This window comes from Protopterus annectens, chromosome 10.part0, assembly GCF_019279795.1.
Source record: "Protopterus annectens isolate FY-2018-M chromosome 10.part0, PAN1.0, whole genome shotgun sequence".
Taxonomy (NCBI): Eukaryota; Metazoa; Chordata; order Ceratodontiformes; family Protopteridae; genus Protopterus; species Protopterus annectens.
The window spans coordinates 1,319,804,777-1,319,823,930 of record NC_056744.1 but is presented as its reverse complement, the minus strand read 5'-3'; positions in this window follow the sequence as shown (position 1 = coordinate 1,319,823,930).

The window sequence follows — 19,154 nt, the reverse complement described above, 5'->3', positions numbered from 1 at the left end:
CAACATGGAAGAATAGGTAATGGAAGGCCGATGGCAGTGTCAGCCAATTGTGTAGTGAGTAACTTTTTAAATTCTACTATGGAAGAGATGGAGGTAATGGGGGATGGCAGTTTGTTCCAAATTTTACGGATGATGTTTAGAAGAGTGATTCTCAAGCTGAGTTGTTAGCTTTAGTGATATCCAGAAGGAGCTTGTTAGTGGAACGGAGTACTCTAGATGTAAAATATGGTTGTATACGTTTTTGGAGAGCAGGGACTTTATCAGGTTGATACAGGATTTTGTGGGCAAAGGTTAATTGTTTATAGTGTAGGAGTTGAGAAAATTCTAACCAATTTAGTTGTTTAAGAGCTGTACAGTAGTGGGACCTATATGTGCCATTAGTGGCAAATCTGGCAATTTTATTTTAGCAGGATTCCAGCTTGGTTAGATCAGTTTTACGGAGTTTGGAAATCATTGGAGACACATTTAGGAGAGTAGACAAGAGGTGTATGCAGGTGATAGTAGCTTTTGTGGTTCTAGTTTGAAAATGTTTGTTTCTGTAGAGCTGACCTAGTTTCTTATGAGCCTTTTTAATGGTTTGAGCAATGTGAATATCGAATTTCAAGTTGTTGTCAATTTTGGTGCCTAGCAGTTTTGTATGAGCTATTGGGATGATAACAGGCTTGTTTGTGGATTCTATATTAAAAGTTAGGTAGCATGAGGGAGATCTTGTAGGGTGGAAGACAATGAGTTTTGTTTTGTTGGGGTTCAAGATACATTGGGAATTGGTGAGCCATGTTTCTACAGATAGAAATGACTCCTAGGTTATGATGTTGAGATGTTGTAGGGAGGGGGCTGTCCATATTAGCTTAGACTCATCTGCATATTGTATAACAGATGCATGAAGAGTGGAGGTACAGAGATGATTAGTGAATAGAGAGAAACGTAGAGGGCCAAGGATGGAGCCTTGTGGGACCCTATGGTCACTGGGAGAACAGGTGAAAGGTGGTGTTGCCACTGTACGGTCTGCTGACATCCTGACAGGTAGCTTTGGAAGCAGGTGATAGAGGAGCTTCTAAGGTTAAAGGAAGAGAGTACATTTATGAGTTTATTGTGATTTACCATATCAAATGCTTTGGACAAGTCCAGAAATATCAAACAAAAATCGCAGAAAATTGGAAACAAATGAAAAAATATACTAACAACAACAAACAAATGTTGATCAAGTCAGTCGCACTCCCAGTCACTTTATTAATTTCAGCACAAAATAAACTATTGGTTAAGTGCTTTCATCACAAAGTGACATCCTCAGAACCAAGAACAGTGTTACAGCCATCCATTTATATTTAAAATAGGTTGCCATTCATATGAAACCCCTCCACAATTTAAAGTGAACAGCATCCTTAAATAAAAAAGTAAAAAAGTAAATAGCAAAGAAACTGCGCAACAAAAAATGTAAAGTAATATGTTAAAAATGATAAGCCACCATAAAACAACAGGTCTTTTAAACATTTAACACATATTGGCTCTTCTTTTGAGTTCACTAAAAATAGAAATAGTATTATTCAGACCCGGGAAATTAGTGGCATCAAAGTCTAGTTGCCAAAACATTTCCCTCTGCAGTAAATAAATCTGCCAGTCACCAGGAAATAAATAAATAATAATTAAAGACCACAAAATCCACTACTACAAACTCCAGTCCTTGCACTCAACAAATCCCAAACAATTCTGGGACTCCATCTCATCCATGCTGCATCCTGGCAACAAAGAAAACCCCTGTCCAGACCCCAACTTCTCCAAACTTGAAAGAGCCAGCCAGGTCAACTCATTCTTCATAGACTGCATAGCTAAACTACCAACCTCCTTCCCACCCCACTCCTCCACCACCACCCCCTCCTGCCCCAACCACCACCCCAGTCATCAACCTTCCTCCACATCCTTCTGCCTCAAGCCCATCCCCACAAGCACTATAAAAAGACTTCTCCTCAAACTCAAACCCTGTCGCAATGCACCCGCCAAACTTCCATCCACCTTTCTCAAACAATCTGCAGACAGCATTGCCTAGCCCATCTCTATCCTTATAAATAGATCCATACAAGAATCATATGTCCCTTCTATCTGGCACCATGCTTACATCATCCCCCTCCACAAAGGTGGAAAAAATACTGATACCACCAATTTAAGGCCTATTCCATCCTTTCCCCTCTTTCTAAAATACTAGAGAAAACAATACAAGCACAACTCATGGCACACCTAACACTAAACAATCTCCTCTCCCCTAACCAACATGGCTTCCGCCCTGGCCACAGCACCATGACTGCCCTTCTTTCCTTTCTTGAAACCATAAACCTCGAACGCGACTCAGGCAAGTTCATATCCACAATATTCCTAGATCTGTCAAAGGCCTTTGGCACCATCTCACACACCCTACTTATATCCCAACTCTCCACCTTACACCTCTCTCCCACCACCATCGTCTGGTTTTCCAGCTACTTGTCCAACTGCCAACAAGCTGTCCAATGGAAAACTTCAACCTCCCCCTTCCTTCTCACACCCACAGGTGTCCCACAAGGTTCTGTTCTTGGCCCTCTTCTCTTCAACCTATTCATTACCAACTTTCATCAATCCATCCCAGACTCATCTATCATCCAATATGCAGATGACTCAACAATCATCTGCTCAGCCTTGTCCCCCTCCGAGCTCCTAGCAAAAACCCAACTAGCCTTCTCCAAAACAGAAACCTAGATGCAGTCTAACCATCTGGCAATAAATGCAAATGAAACCAAACTAATGTTTTTTTTCTCCTACCAAAAACTCCATTGACAAATCCACATTCACCATACAGAGCCAAAATAACACCCTCCTTGAAATTGTTCCCAGTACCAAGCTTCTTGGCATCATTATTGATGAAGAACTAAAATTTGACACCCACATCCACAATCAAGAAAATCCACCAAAGGTTAGGTCTTTTCTACAGGCACAACCACTTCCTAAGCCCCTCTACCTGTCAAACTCTTGCATGCACTTTCCTACTCCCTCCCTTATGTATGTTGCCTCTCTTTTCACCAGTCTCCATCTTGGCCTTCAGTCCAAACTTGAATCCTGCTACCAGAAGATCTTCAAATATCACTGCCACTCTCTCCTCACCCTCAACTGGCTTGAACTACCCAACTACCTCAGTTACCTACAACTCACCATTGCCCACAAGCTCATCTTTAAACCTGCCAACTGCCCAGCTCTCGCTATGTCCTTAAAACCTTACATTCCCAACCTCTTACTCAGATCCAAAAACCAAAATCTCCTTCAGGTCCACAAACCTGCATGACCTGCTGGCCATCTACTGCTATCCCACTCCTTAGCTAAACAGTGGAACTCTCTTCCCACACACCTATGCAACCTACCTAACCATACAAATTTCAAATCTCAGCTACTCTCTCACCTTTCTTCCAAATGGGAATGCCCTTGCCATGCTTCAACTTAACCTCCCCCCCATTCCACCTTGCACTGACTCATCCAACTATCTCTACTATTACTTCCTCGCACCCAAAACAATCCCTCCCCTACTAAAAAATAATTTTCTCTCTAATATCTATTGTACTATACTCTCCAATCTCAAATATACTATTACCCTCTCCATGCATAACATTTTCCTAACCTACTAATAGCTAGTAGCTATATATTTTAAAATGTTAAACCTACAATTGAGTTTATAGCAAAAATATTCACTTTATGTAAATGTTGAAATTTCTGTATCAAATTATGTCTTTTCATTTTTGTAACATTGTGACAAGCCAATTGCAAATATCATGGAGCTTAATGTAAATGTTTAATTAGCTATATGAACTATGTCCTTTTGTAACATGTAAAATGTAACTTATAATTATTGTGGAGCTTTTCTCCCCAAGCCTCCACTGAAAACAGGCTTTTCTTGGCCCAGTGGACTTCCCCGGTCATCAGACTTAAATGAATAAATAAATAAGTATAAGTCAACAGCAGTACCTTACCTGAAGTTTATATATATATATAAATATATATATATATATATATATATATATATATATATATATATATATATATATATATATATATACATATACATACACACACACAAGTACAATACTTATTCCAGTACAAATATCAAATATTAAGAAACTAGCATCTAATGATGTTTAATTAACAGAACTTTGTTTGAGCATTGACAGTACATAATCGCTGTGTAACATCGCATAAATCCAGCATGGTTATAAAACATTACTAATAATTACTTATTCCAGAAGTAAACAAAGGGTTAGTTGTGCTCTGACATTCTGGATAATTCAGGAGTTTTCTTCTTCTTGATGAAAGTTCCTTTAACTCTGTATCACTGTACATTCCTTTGCACTTATCCATTTCAGTGCCATAGTACACTTTTGACTGCTCACCCAGTAAACATACAGCTTGATTGGTATGAAAGCATGACAACCCTGGGACTGCAAAATAAAAGATCAGATATCAGCAACCCATCAAAAAAGTAAAGCAAAACTTTTTATTCTATCAACCTTCCCCATTTGGACGACAGGCTAAAATAATGAAAAGTAATATACAGTGTGAGTAAACAATTTCATGCAAATGTATCAAAATGAGACAACCTGGACTTTCTGCGCCTACACCACATCCAGTGATGCAACTGACATGCAGCAAATGGCCGACTTCAAAGGGAAGTGACATGACATGGATGGCCATCCATTCCCCTAACCCAGTTGACCAACCTATCCAACTTCTAATCTGGACATACTCTGTACATAGATATGGCACAAACATGAACAACCCCCCCACCACTGTCAGGGCAAGCCTGCCTCCAGCCATCCTGAAGGGAATAAAGAGTAAATCAACCACCCATCCTTATCTCTTTAACTGCAAAAACCCACAAATGGCAAAACAGAAGAGAGACTTTTACTCTGCAGGAGTAATCTTTAATACTTCTGACACTGTATTTGCCCCACCACAAATCCTAGTATGCAAACTGAGTCATGTATATTGTGACCTGGAAACACCTATGAAAGGCACCGAGGACTACTGCCCATGCCACTGAATACCCCCAATTACAAGTATGACTGTCCATTTTAAATCATCACTAGCTAATGACAACGGAGATTAGGTTAACATGCCTTTCTTCCTGCTATAATTTCAGCCATAAATGCATCTATTAAATTGCGATGCATAGCTCTCAAGCCATCAGGGATGAATGGTAATAGAATCAGGGACAAATCTAGACCACATGGACTCCATTAAAATATTAGTTCTATTAACTTGAGACATAGACAGAATCAGAACATACATTTTTTTTTATTAAAACTCATATGAGCCTCAGTCCCTCCACACCAGTTACAGAGCCGATGTTTCATTGGAAAGGTGACTGCACCAGCCAAGAGTCTCCATGTAAGGTTCCCAACATGTTAGTAAATAATACCATTCAGTTATTACAAGAAAGTTTTGTTTGTATATCTATATGTGCAGAGGCTGATATGGTACCCTTGCCCAGTACCAAATTATTCTAAAACTTTGTAATCAGTAAGCAAACAGTTAATTACTTTAGTTTCAAAAGCTGCTGACCCACGAGCTCTCAAACATCCCCCTCGCCCATCATAGCCATTAATACTTAACAGCAAGGTGAAGCCATCACTATTCCACCCATGGTTACCTTGCAACATGCCCCTTGCACTCAAATTTAACTTCATTACAAAAGTTTAAAGGGAGTTCCTTAAAATTCAGTAGTTTAATACACCCATTACCTTAAAGTTGCTAGGACATCAGGACCAGAGTTTGCATTTATTTTACCCTTGAATATGAAGCCCGACCTGCAACTGCTATCATGTTATGATTCCGATCCCCAGAAAAACCTGAATGATGTAAAGGACATTCTCCGAGCTGCTTCACCATGCCCAGTAATGACTCCAACACACAAGGGTCAAATACAATCATCTTCACAGCTCTCTCCAGCCCCAAACCACCAGTGAAAGAAAATAAAACAGGCATTTTATATGGCAAGACCACCACTGAAAGAAGCAGAAGTAGCACCAAGCACTTCACATTTACTTTTTATATCTGTTATTAACTGAAATACTGACCTCTTGGCTGCCAGAGAATTGAGATGCACTTATCACCCATGCACCTCACCCCTCACAGACACCTCCCACACTGCACTCAGCTCAAGAGAGATGCTCAGTCAGTCAACCCTTTAACATCTGCATACTGAAGCAGAGCGAACATACCTCTAAAAGAATACCCTTTAATATACACAGGACCATCGCAGCCAAGAAGGAAGGAGAAAATGAACTTGCGCGTCCAAATGATATTTCACCTAGAGGTATGTAGATTTGTATGCTAACTGCTGTCCTTCTAATTTATTTTATTTTAGATTTGTTGACCGGGGTTGTCTGACTGAGCTAGAATAGCTGTTTTTCAGTGGAGGCCTGGGGAGAAAAGCTCCACATACATTACAGCCTAAAGATGGTATAGTAAGGTAAAATCCAATCTCAGGATGACAAAAGAACATAAAAGAACATAATGAAGCAAACAATACAGCAGAATCTCTGCACTCTGCTGTAACTACCCACAATTACATCAAATCCACTGGAAACTTCTCTGCTTCCTAAACCCTACCCTCAACCCCAAAAAGGGGAGCTAAAGGCACCCATAAAGAAACCTCCTCACAACCAAAACATAAGGGAATTCCAACTCACAGCATCCTAATAAAACTATAATCCTTAAGCAAAATGGAGGATAAAGATGGACTGTAGAGCAACTCCCAAACACCATGTATCACTGGAAGAGGCTGAATCAAAGATAACAACTATCAGTATATCCAGAAGCTCCACAAAAACCCTCTGCCTCCTGAAACCCCCATAAAAAATGAAATGTTTGCAACTCAAAAAAAAAAAAAGAAAGCAACCATACCCCGAGCAATGAAAATTTTATTAATAAATATATATATATATATATATATATATGGTTCTACCTGACATAGCCGAAACCACACAACACCGACAACCACATCACCGACACCACATATTCGACAGTCCATAAACACGAAACCACACATAACCGACAACGAAATAACCGACGGTACACAAACACGAAACCCCATACACTGCACACACCACAATAACAATTATTAAAAACAAAACACATCCCCATTCCACAAACCACACACACAACACAAGCACACCAAAATCCTTACAAGCCCACACTAAACCTTACCCTAACCCTAAGGTCCGTCACTATCGCACACTTACCTACCGCCTGCCTAACCCTAACTCACTTAACCCGCGCCTACCGGTCCGTAACCCTAACTGACTTAACCCACCCTATCGCCTCCCTAACCCTAACTCACTTAACCCACCCCTATCGCTCCTAACCTAACTCACTTAACCCACCCCTATCGCCCCTAACCCTAACTCACTTAACCCACCCTATCCCCACAGACCGTCAATCTCCACACTTACCTGCCTCCAACGTCCGTCACTACCGCATACTCACACAGCCTTTCCCCATGTCGGCATCCTCGGCGTTGGTGTTGTCATCCGTCGTGTCGGTCTTCTGCATTGTCGATGTTCTGCAACCCGCGATTCGTCGGTCTTCTTCGTTTCGATCTTCTGGAGCTCAATTCGCTGTCGGTCTTCTGCGCTGTCGACGAAGTCAGGTAGAACCATATATATATATATATATATATATATATATACATATATTTACACACATATATACATAGATAGCTATACCCACCTCCCAAGAGAGAGAGGGAGGGAAAAAAATTAACCCACTTTCACCCTCATAACAAAATAAGCCAAGGGCTACCTGTTCCCAACTACCTACAGGTCGTCACGGACATGATTCCTGCAGTAGCAAGTTCACGCCAAAATGTGACTCCTACCCCAGTTACCCTTGCCTAAAACCCTTTAAGCCCCTCCCCGCCCTTACCTCACTTCCTCACAAACATCCCTCAATCCCATTTAACCCTTTCCTACTCCTATCCTCTTAATTCCTGCTACTCTATTTATCTTGCCCCACTTGAAGATGTCCCAGGACAAATTGGTCTGTTCCAAACTTCATTTCTCTAAAAAAGAGAGGGAGCAAACTTTCTCTTTTGATATGAACTGATAACTAAATGATGACAGTAAGCAGTCTGCCTGCAAAATGGTATAACATAATTCTGCAAAAGGGAAGACTGAAAAATGTGTTCCTCATTAGGCATAAGAAAAATAAAATATCAATGTCATTTTAGCTTATTTGGAAGCATACAGAGTGCACAATTTTAAAATGTTTCAGGTGAGATCAAATATTATTTGCAATATTTATTTATTTTATTTATTTATTTTACATTTGTTTACTGGGAAAGTCCGACTGGACAAAGGTCCTTTTTCAGTGGAGGCCCAGGAAGAAAAGCTCCAGTAAGAAATGATACAAATATTGTAGAACTTAGCAAAACATGCAAGGACATTACATGAGCATTGAAATACCATTTACACATAAATAGGAAATACAGCTCTCTAGAGGTAACATCAACATAATATGTGGTACATAAGTATATACAGTTTAAGTTAGTTTAAATTTAAATGAGTTCAGGGAGTAGTGTAAGACAGCACCCAATGAGAAGAATATGGTTACATGTACAGAAGTTAGCTTTAACCAGGAGAGTTGCAATAGAAAAGCCAAGTGTCAGCCAATTGTGTAGTGAGTAACTTTTTAAATTCTACTATGGAAGAGATGGAGGTAATGGGGGATGGCAGTTTGTTCCAAATTTTACGGATGATGTTTAGAAGAGTGATTCTCAAGCTGAGTTGTTAGCTTTAGTGATATCCAGAAGGAGCTTGTTAGTGGAACGGAGTACTCTAGATGTAAAATATGGTTGTATACATTTTTGGAGAGCAGGGACTTTATCAAGTTGATACAGGATTTTGTGGGCAAAGGTTAATTGTTTATAGTGTAGGACTTGAGGATGTTCTAACCAATTTAGTTGTTTAAGAGCTGTACAGTAGTGGGACCTATATGTGCCATTAGTGGCAAATCTGGCAATTTTATTTTAGCAGGATTCCAGCTTGGTTAGATCAGTTTTACGGAGTTTGGAAATCATTGGAGACACATTTAGGAGAGTAGACAAGAGGTGTATGCAGGTGATATTAGCTTTTGGGGTTCTAGTTTGCAAATGTTTGTTTCTGTAGAGCTGACCTAGTTTCTTATGAGCCTTTTAATGGTTTGAGCAATGTGAATATCGAATTTCAAGTTGTTGTCAATTTTGGTGCCTAGCAGTTTTGTATGAGCTATTGGGATGATAACAGGCTTGTTTGTGGATTCTATATTAAAAGTTAGGTAGCATGAGGGAGATCTTGTAGGGTGGAAGACAATGAGTTTTGTTTTGTTGGGGTTCAAGATACATTGGGAATTGGTGAGCCATGTTTCTACAGATAGAAATGACTCCTAGGTTATGATGTTGAGATGTTGTAGGGAGGGGGCTGTCCATATTAGCTTAGACTCATCTGCATATTGTATAACAGATGCATGAAGAGTGGAGGTACAGAGATGATTAGTGAATAGAGAGAAACGTAGAGGGCCAAGGATGGAGCCTTGTGGGACCCTATGGTCACTGGGAGAACAGGTGAAAGGTGGTGTTGCCACTGTACGGTCTGCTGACATCCTGACAGGTAGCTTTGGAAGCAGGTGATAGAGGAGCTTCTAAGGTTAAAGGAAGAGAGTACATTTATGAGTTTATTGTGATTTACCATATCAAATGCTTTGGACAAGTCCAGAAATATCAAACAAAAATCGCAGAAAATTGGAAACAAATGAAAAAATATACTAACAACAACAAACAAATGTTGATCAAGTCAGTCGCACTCCCAGTCACTTTATTAATTTCAGCACAAAATAAACTATTGGTTAAGTGCTTTCATCACAAAGTGACATCCTCAGAACCAAGAACAGTGTTACAGCCATCCATTTATATTTAAAATAGGTTGCCATTCATATGAAACCCCTCCACAATTTAAAGTGAACAGCATCCTTAAATAAAAAAGTAAAAAAGTAAATAGCAAAGAAACTGCGCAACAAAAAATGTAAAGTAATATGTTAAAAATGATAAGCCACCATAAAACAACAGGTCTTTTAAACATTTAACACATATTGGCTCTTCTTTTGAGTTCACTAAAAATAGAAATAGTATTATTCAGACCCGGGAAATTAGTGGCATCAAAGTCTAGTTGCCAAAACATTTCCCTCTGCAGTAAATAAATCTGCCAGTCACCAGGAAATGCCTTAACTTTAATCTGTTCTAATACCACAAATTTAAAGTGCTTAAATCCAGCACAGACATCAGCATGTTTTGCCAAGGCACTTTTATTATCTTTCTTTCTAATATTGTAATCATGTTGGTATATCCTTTTATTTAGGCAATTAGCAGTCTTGCCAATATAAAACATCATGTAGGTGTCACACATAGCGAGGTAAACAACCCTTTCAGAATCACAGTTGCATTTACCCCTGTGGCCAATACTAGTCGACCTAGGCAGCCACACATCCCCAGGTGATGCATATATAAAAGAGCATTGACTACAGGGCCCACATTTCCTGGTGACAGGTGGTCCTTCCCTCTCTACCACATACATTTCCAGTAAAGAATTGATAAGTTGATATTCCTTTTGTTCTTAAAAGTAAATGTCGGGGCAGCCGAAAAATGCCTATTGATGTCCACATTACTCGAAAGCAAGTGCCAATTCCTACATATAATTTTCTGGATGTCACCAGCATCCAAAGAGAAGTGGTAGTGTAAAATCATGTTATGCTTCTTCATGGTTGTGCTCGTATTTTCCTCAAATTGCACAAGGACAGAATGGATAATCGGGAAATAACGGTCCTTCCTATGTGCCCAGGTCTCATCCTGTAATTGGTTCAATAAGCCCTGAGGATACCCTCCCCCTTGTTTGCCAATATCATCCTGCTATGTTGGGAGTTGGACTTTGTTTTCAAATGCCCCGAGTACAAGAAATGCAGGGGTTATTTTAGATACCTTGAAGACTTGTTGATCATTTGGGATGGCTCTTGGGATGACTTCATCCATTTTTTTGATGTTTTGGCAACAAGTACCTCATTTCTCGAGTTTACACACACTATCAGGGATGACAGAATCCACTATTTGGACATAGAAATTACAAAATTGTCCAATGGTGGTTTTGGGACACAGATCTATCGGAAACCTACTTTTCGTAATGCCTTCCTTTCTTTTGACAGTTGCCAGTCCTTTCATGAAAAGAAAGGGGTGGTCAAGAGCTAGTTCATTAGAATCTCAAGACTTACATGTGATGACAGTGTTTGCTAGAAGCAATTTGATGTCCTCAAGGGCATATTCCTCAACAGAGGGTATCCTCAGGGCTTATTGAACCAATGACAGGATGAGACCTGGGTGCATAGGAAGGACCACTATTCCCCAATTATCCATTCTGACCTTGTGCAATTTGAGGAAAATATGAGCACACCCGAGAACAAGTATAACATGATTTTGCGCTACTCTTTGGATGCTGGTGACATCCAGAAAATTATACATAAGAACTGGTACTTGCTTTCGAGTAATGTGGACATCAATAGGCACTTTGCAGCTGCCCCGACATTTACTTTTAAGAACAAAAGGAATATCAAATCCTTACTGGAAATGCATGTGGTCAAGAGGGAGAGACCACGGATATACCAACATGACTACAGTATTAGAAAGAAAGATAACAAAATTGCCTTGGCAAGACATGCTGGTGTCTGTACTGGATTTAAGCACTTTAAATTTTTGGTATCAGAACAGATTAATGTTGGGGCATTTCCTGGTGACTGGCACAATTATTTACTGCAGAGGGAAATGTTTTGGTAGCTACACTTTGATACCACTAGTTTCCCGGGTCTGAATGATACTATTTCTAATTTTAGTGAACTCCAAAGAAGAGCCAATATGTGTTAAATGTTTAAAGGACCTGTTGTTGATGGTGGCTTATCATTTTTTAACATATTACTTTACAGATTTTATTGCGCAGTTTCTTTGCTATTTACTTTTTTACTTTTTTATTTAAGGATGGTGTTCAGTTCACTTTAAATTGTGGAGGGGTTTGGTACAAATGGCACCTATTTAAAATATAAATGGATGGCTGTAACACTGTTCTTGGTTCTGATAATGTCACTTTGTGATGAAACGCTTAACCAACAGTTTGTTTTGTGCTGAAATTAATAAAGCGATTGGGAGTACTACTTTGACTTGGTCAATGTTTGTTTTTTTGTTTGTAAGTCCAGAAATATGGTGGATACATATTTCCATGGTTTCTAAAGTGGTTAACTGTATTTGTAAAGGCCATTAGGGCTGTTGTGGTGCTGTGATAGGGACGAAAACCATGTTGTGTGTTTGATAGTAGCTTACGTGTATGCAGGTAGTCCATGAGTTGAGTATGGATGACTCTCTCTAGGATTTTAGATGAGGATGGCAGGATGGCAACTGCACAATAATTAGCAAATTCAGTGGAATTGCCTCCTTTGTGTAAAGAAATAATATGGGAAATCTTCCAAATAGTAGGTACTAAGCCCTCAGATATTGATCTATTTTGTAGGATGACATTGGTGATCAAGAAGAGGAGGATGAGTGTGAGGGCAGCACCAAGGATCAAATGGTGGAAATTGAAAAAGGGTAATTGTGAGGTGATGTTCAGGGAAGAGTTAAGACAGGCACTGGGTGGCAGTGAAGAGTTACCGAATAGCTGGGTAACTACAGCAGAGCTAGTAAGGGAGATGGCTAGAAGGGTGCTTGGTGTGACATCTGAAAAGAGGAAGGAGGACAAGGAGACCTGGTGGTGGAATGAAGAAGTACAGGAGAGTATACAGAGAAAGAGGTTGGTGAAGAAGAAGTGGGATTGTCAAAGAGATGAAGAAAGTAGACAAGAGTATAAGGAGATGAGGTACATGGCAAAGAGAGAGGTTGCCAAGGATAAGGATAGGGCATATGAAGAGTTGTATAAAAGGTTGGACACTAAGGAAGGAGAAAAGGACCTGTACTGACTGGCTAGACAGAGGTACCAAGCTAGTAAAGATGTGCAGCAGGTAAAGGTGATAAAGGATAATGACGGAAACATACTCACAAGTGAGGAGAGTGTGTTGAGCAGATGGAAAGAGTAATTTGAGGGGTTGATGAATGAAGAGAATGAGAGGGAGAGAAGGTTAGATGATGTGCGGCTAGTGAATCATGAAGTGCAGTGGATTAGCAAGGAGGAAGTAAGGATAGCTATGAAGAGGATGAAGAACGGAAAGGCTGTTGGTCCAGATGACATACCTGTGGAAGCATGGAGTGTTTAGGTGAAATGGCAGTGGAGTTTTTAACTAGATTGTTTAATGCAATCTTGGAAAGTGAGAGGATGCCTGAGGAATGGAGAAAAAGTGTTGTGGTAACGATTTTTAAGAATAAGGGTGATGTGCAGAGCTGTAGTAACTACAGAGGGATTAAACTGATTAGCCACAGCATGAAGTTATGGGAAAGAGTAGAGGAAGCTAGGTTAAGAAGGGAGGTGATGATTAGTGATCAGCAGTATGGTTTCATGCCAGGAAAGAGCACTACAGATGCAATGTTTGCTCTGAGAGTGTTGATGGAGAAGTACAGAGAAGGTCAGAAGGAGTTGCATTGTGTCTTTGTGGATTTAGAGAAAGCATATGACAGGGTGCCTAGAGAGGAGTTGTGGTATTGTATGAGGAAGTCGGGAGTGTCAGAGAAGTATGTAAGAGTGGTACAAGATATGTACGAGGGTAGTGTGACAGCGTTGAGGTCTGCGGTGGGAGTGACGAATGCGTTTAAGGTGGACATGGGATTACATCAAGGATCAGCTCTGAGCCCTTTCTTATTTGCAAAGGTGATGGACAGGTTGACAGATGAGATCAGACAGGAGTCCCTGTGGACTATGATGTTTGCAGATGACATTGTGATCTGTAGTGAGAGTAGGGAACAGGTGGAGGAGACCCTGGAGAGGTGGAGATATGCTCTAGAGAGAAGAGGAATGAAGGTCAGCAGGACTAAGACAGAATATATGTGTGCAAATGACAGGAAGGATAGAGGAATGGTGAGGATGCAGGGAGTAGAGGTGGTGAAGGTGAATGAGTTTAATTACTTGGGATCAACAGTTCAGAGTAATGGTGAGTGTGGAAGAGAGGTGAAGAAGTGAGTACAGGCAGGATGGAGTGGGTGGAGAAGAGTGTCAGGAGTGATTTGTGACAGACGAGTACCAGTAAGAGTGAAAGGGAAGGTCTACAAGAGGGTAGTGAGACCAGCTATGTTATATGGGTTGGAGACAGTGACATTGACAAAAAGGCAGGAGTCAGAACTTGACGTGGCAGAGTTGAAGATGTTAAGATTTGAACTGGGTGTGACGAGGATGGACAGGATTAGGAATAAGTATATTAGAGGGTCAGCCCAGGTTGGAAGGTTTGGAGACAAAGCCAGAGAGGTAAGATTACACTGGTTTGGACATGTGCTGAGGAGGGATGCAGAGTATATTGGGAAAAAGATGTTAAGGATGAAGCTGCCAGGTAACAGGAAAAGAGGAAGGCCTAAGATAAGGTTTATGGATGTGGTGAGAGAGGATATGCAGGTGGTTGGTGTGACAGAGCAAGATGCAGAGGACAGGAGGAAATGGAAACAGTTGATCTGCTGTGGTGACCCCTAATGGGAGCAGCCGAAAGAAGAAGAAGAAGAAGAAGAAGAAGAAGAAGAATGAGTATGGATACTGGATATGCAATTGCATCTGCTGCAATTTTTAGAAAGTCAGCTGGGAGGTTGGCAGCAGCTAGGGTGGTTAGTTTAAGTTCTCAGAGTAGTATTTTTATGGTATCTACAGACACTGGTTGTAGAGTAAATTGATTGGGGCTATTTTGTAAGGTGTTGATGTGCTGGCATGAAAGAGGGACAGAATTGTTGGAGATGTTCTGAGCATTTGCAAGGGCTTGGATAGTATCTGTAAAGTATTTATTAAATTGGAATGCTATATCATCAGAGGGGTTAGTTGAGGTTGGAGTGGGGGGGGGGGTAGTTGATTTACCTGGTAGAAGTATATTATTAACTGCAGCCCAGAATTTTTGGGGGTTATTTTGGTGTTTCATTTGAATATTATGGTAGCAAATGATTTTTATCCAATTTACAACCTTTTTAGCTTTGTTTCTGAATTCTGGGAATATGAAACGAAAAGAATAATTAAATATCAATAATTAAATATCATCTAAAGCAGAAAACAGAATTAAAATATATTAACCAGGAGCCAGTTTTATTAAGAATGAAAACAAAATATGAGCGACTCATTGTTTTTTTTTTTTTTTCAAATATATTTTTATTGAATTTTTCAAACTTTTCAAACATACAAAGGAAAAACTGTAAGTCATTGCAGGAAGCAGTAAAGTATAGGTATATATGTAACAGTTAGTGCAAAAACTATGCATTTAGAACACAGCAGTTATCTTACATCTTAGAGACCAATATAAGCAGTAAAGACCCCCAATAACCTGTTACAGTCAAAGTCCAGGGATACAAATGGAAAGTTGCTTGGAAGGAAGAATATATGACTATCTTAAGAAGAAGAAAAGTGGTAAGGAGGGTATAATCATAAAAAAACTATTTACACCATGTACTTCTATTTATACCATATTTTCAACATATTTACACCATGGATGCCAGAGGATAACAAAATGATATAACAAAATATTTTGTAAAATCAAAACTTACCATGTGATGGTAACAATGTCTAATGGTTATAGGGCCAGAAATTATACTGATGGAGGTTTTCCTGGAATGTAGTGTTAGAGACCCACATTTTGGAAGATTATTTAGTTTGGATTAGGTCAAAAAGTCTACACCAGTAATTCTGAAAATATTCTTTTTTCTTTTTGTTATTATTGCATAACTTATGTGCAGATATATATTTGATTACCTTTGATATAAAGTTTTCCCAAGCTATTGTTGAGGGATTGACCCAGTTCTTGGCTATAAAATATTTGATAGGGGCACAGGCTGTAACACAGATGTGGCGATGGATACCCTTAAGAGATTTAGGAATAATATTTAAAATCATAGTTTGCCAAGAGAATGTGGTTTTTTCGTATCCCATTTTTTCCAACTGAGTTCTGAGAGAACACCAAAGTTTGTAAATATTCTTACAGCCCCAAAAGATGTGACGTATATCTACGTGTGGGAGGGAACAGAATGGGCAGGTTAGGTTTTTATTGTATCCGAATTTCAGTAAGACTGCTGGGGTATAGTAGGAATTGTTGTTTATCATAAGCTGAGTGTAAATTAGGTTTTTGAAGAGGGTTAAATTCAGGGTATTATTGATTGCTTCGCACTTAGACTCCATAGAAATTACTCCTTGTATACCGTCCCAATATTTGGAAAATAGAAGTGAATGATTATACTTAATGCTTGACACAAGTTTATAGGTATTCATAGGTTCATAGGTTCATAGGTTCATACTAGGCTATCTGCCCGAGGGCATTTACAAGCCTAGCCCATCGTTTTGTGGCTTATGCCACCCCTTTGGTATGGGGAACTATACCCATTATTTTGCTGTGCCTCTGTCGAGCAGTGACACTGAGGTAATCCCTGGGGTATATCTGCGATCTCCCATCCATTGGTCAAGATTTCTCTTGAACAAGGCCAGCGAGGTGCTCTGCCTCACATGTACCGGGATTTTGTTCCACAGCATAGGGAGTCTTTGGGTGATGAATCTATCCCTCCAGCACGTCCTATTAATAGCCGTGTCGAGGTTTAAGTCTCCCGCCCTTGTGGCTCTGATGGATCTAGATTTTTTGAGGTGAAGCATATTCATCAAATCTGGGTTTGACATGGCCTTGTATGTTAGGCAAAGGTCACCTCTGAGCAAGCGGTGGCGACTGAATAGAGCTGGAGTTCTTTCAGTCGGGCAGCATAGGACAGATTTTTGAGACCCTTTATCCTTTTGGTGAGGAACTTTTGTGGCCTCTCCAGCTGCTTCAAGTGTCGGGTCAGATACATCCCGAATGGGGCATTGTACTCAATCATTGGTCTGATGAGTGATCAGTAAAGGGAGACTATGACCTCCCTTGATCTAAATGAGAATCCCTTCATGATAAGGTGGGCAATGTAGAAGGTCTTCCTAACTACTTTAGCTACATGGGTGTCGAATGACAGACTACTATCAACCTGGGTCCCCAGGTCCCTGATAACTTCTTCTGTGCTTAGTGGATTGCCACCTATTTGGTAGCTAGGGGTAACCTTGTTTTTCCCAAAGGGTATGACTATGCATTTCTTGGCATTTAACTTCAGGCCGTGGCTCTGGCACCAGTTATCCGTTTCTGTGAGACCCTTCTGAAGGATATCTGTGTCAGATGTGTTTTCTACTATGGCGCCCAGTTTGCAGTCATCTGCAAACTTTGTCAGCCATAACCCTCCTGTGTTTGCTTGTGATTTGAAATCATTTTGTTCCGTAGGGAAAGTGATTTAATGATAGATTGTGATACTATAATGTCTTGCTCCTTCACTCTATAGTTAGAGAATTTTTGTTTTATAAGTGAGCTAATTTGCCTTAAGATAGGATCATATTTGTTAGGAGCACCAAATAAAGCTTTGACCTCGGCAACATTTTTAGAGTTATAGAAGTGCCAAACTATGGCTTTCTTAACAATAGGGAAGTTTGTTAGATCAATCATTTTATTATTGATTTTTAAGTTAGGGTTTAGGTGAATAGGTTGGAGAATGGGAATAGTATTGTGTAAATTTAAGGAGGTCATCAGAGTTTGAAAGATGCGAATTTTGTTCTTTAGTGTAGGCAAGATCTTGAACTTGTAGTCACCATCAGGTGCAAGAAAAGGGACAGCATATGGATTGAGTTTTAACGAATATATATAATTGTACCAGATTTTGATCCAGGTTGGGTACCAAGTTTCAGCAGAGGGGTCGTAGCAGGCTATTTGAATTAGACAGCTAGCATTAATGATGTCATAATATAAATTAAAATTCGGGAGACTTAAACTGCCTTTGTTCTTTGGGGTAATTAGATTCCTGTATGATATTCTAGTTGATTTAGGGAACCATAACAACTTTGAGATTGTGGTTTCCATTTTTCTGAAGAAAATTTTTGGAACGTTTAAGAAGATGGAGTTAAGATGAAAAAGGATTCTAGGCAAAATATTCATTTTAATAATAGCAGATTTTGATAGCAAAGAAAGATTGATGTTTTTCCATCTAGTTAGATCGTTATTTATCTGATCCCAGACTCTATATAGGTTTGCTTTTATTAGTTCTTGGTGAGGGTGTGTGAAATTTATTCCTAGGTATTTAATTGTATATTTGAGAGGAATGTAAGATAGGGGGAAGTAATATTCTAAATGGTTTGCAGGGTTTAATGGAAAAACAGATGATCTAGCAGGGTTTAATTTATAATTAGCAGCCTCAGCAAAAAGATTAATAGAATTTCAAATTTTATGAAGATCGGTGTTGGGAAGCTCAAAATAGATGTTTAGGTCATCTGCAAATGCAGAATAATTTATATCAATGTTGAAGACTCTTGGGATATGGTGATAAGTCTTTTGTATAACCCAGAGAAAGAAAGGTTCCAGATATAAATTAAAACGATAAGATGAGAGTGGGCAACCCTGCCTAGTGCCATTGGTAATTTTAATAGGGTGTGATAAAGTTTTATTTATATACAGGGAAGTAGAGGCATTGTTTTAAGCATCTTAATAGTGTTGACAATCAGATCAGGAAAGTTAAAGAATTGCATTGTTAGGTAAAGGAAGTTTAGATCAACGTTATCAAAGGCTTTGGTAGCATCAAGGGTGAGTGCATAATGCGGGTGGTTATCACTTTTTAGAAAAAAAAATTAATGTGTTTAAGGTAAGAGTATTGTCACAGAGCTGTCTCTGTTTCATAAATCCCAACTGTTCAGGAGAAATGACTGTAGCTATAGCAAAAATGGTAGATAAGATTTTGATGTCAGCGTAAATAAGGGCGATGGGCCTATAGCAGAAATGGTTGGACTTGTCAGAGTTTGGTTTTGGGATGAATATTGTTTTCGAATTGTTCATATACTTATCAGTAATCCCTTTCGAGATGATGTAATTATACATAAATCAGAAAAAAGGCCAGCACCAAGGAAGGTTCAAAAGTAGTT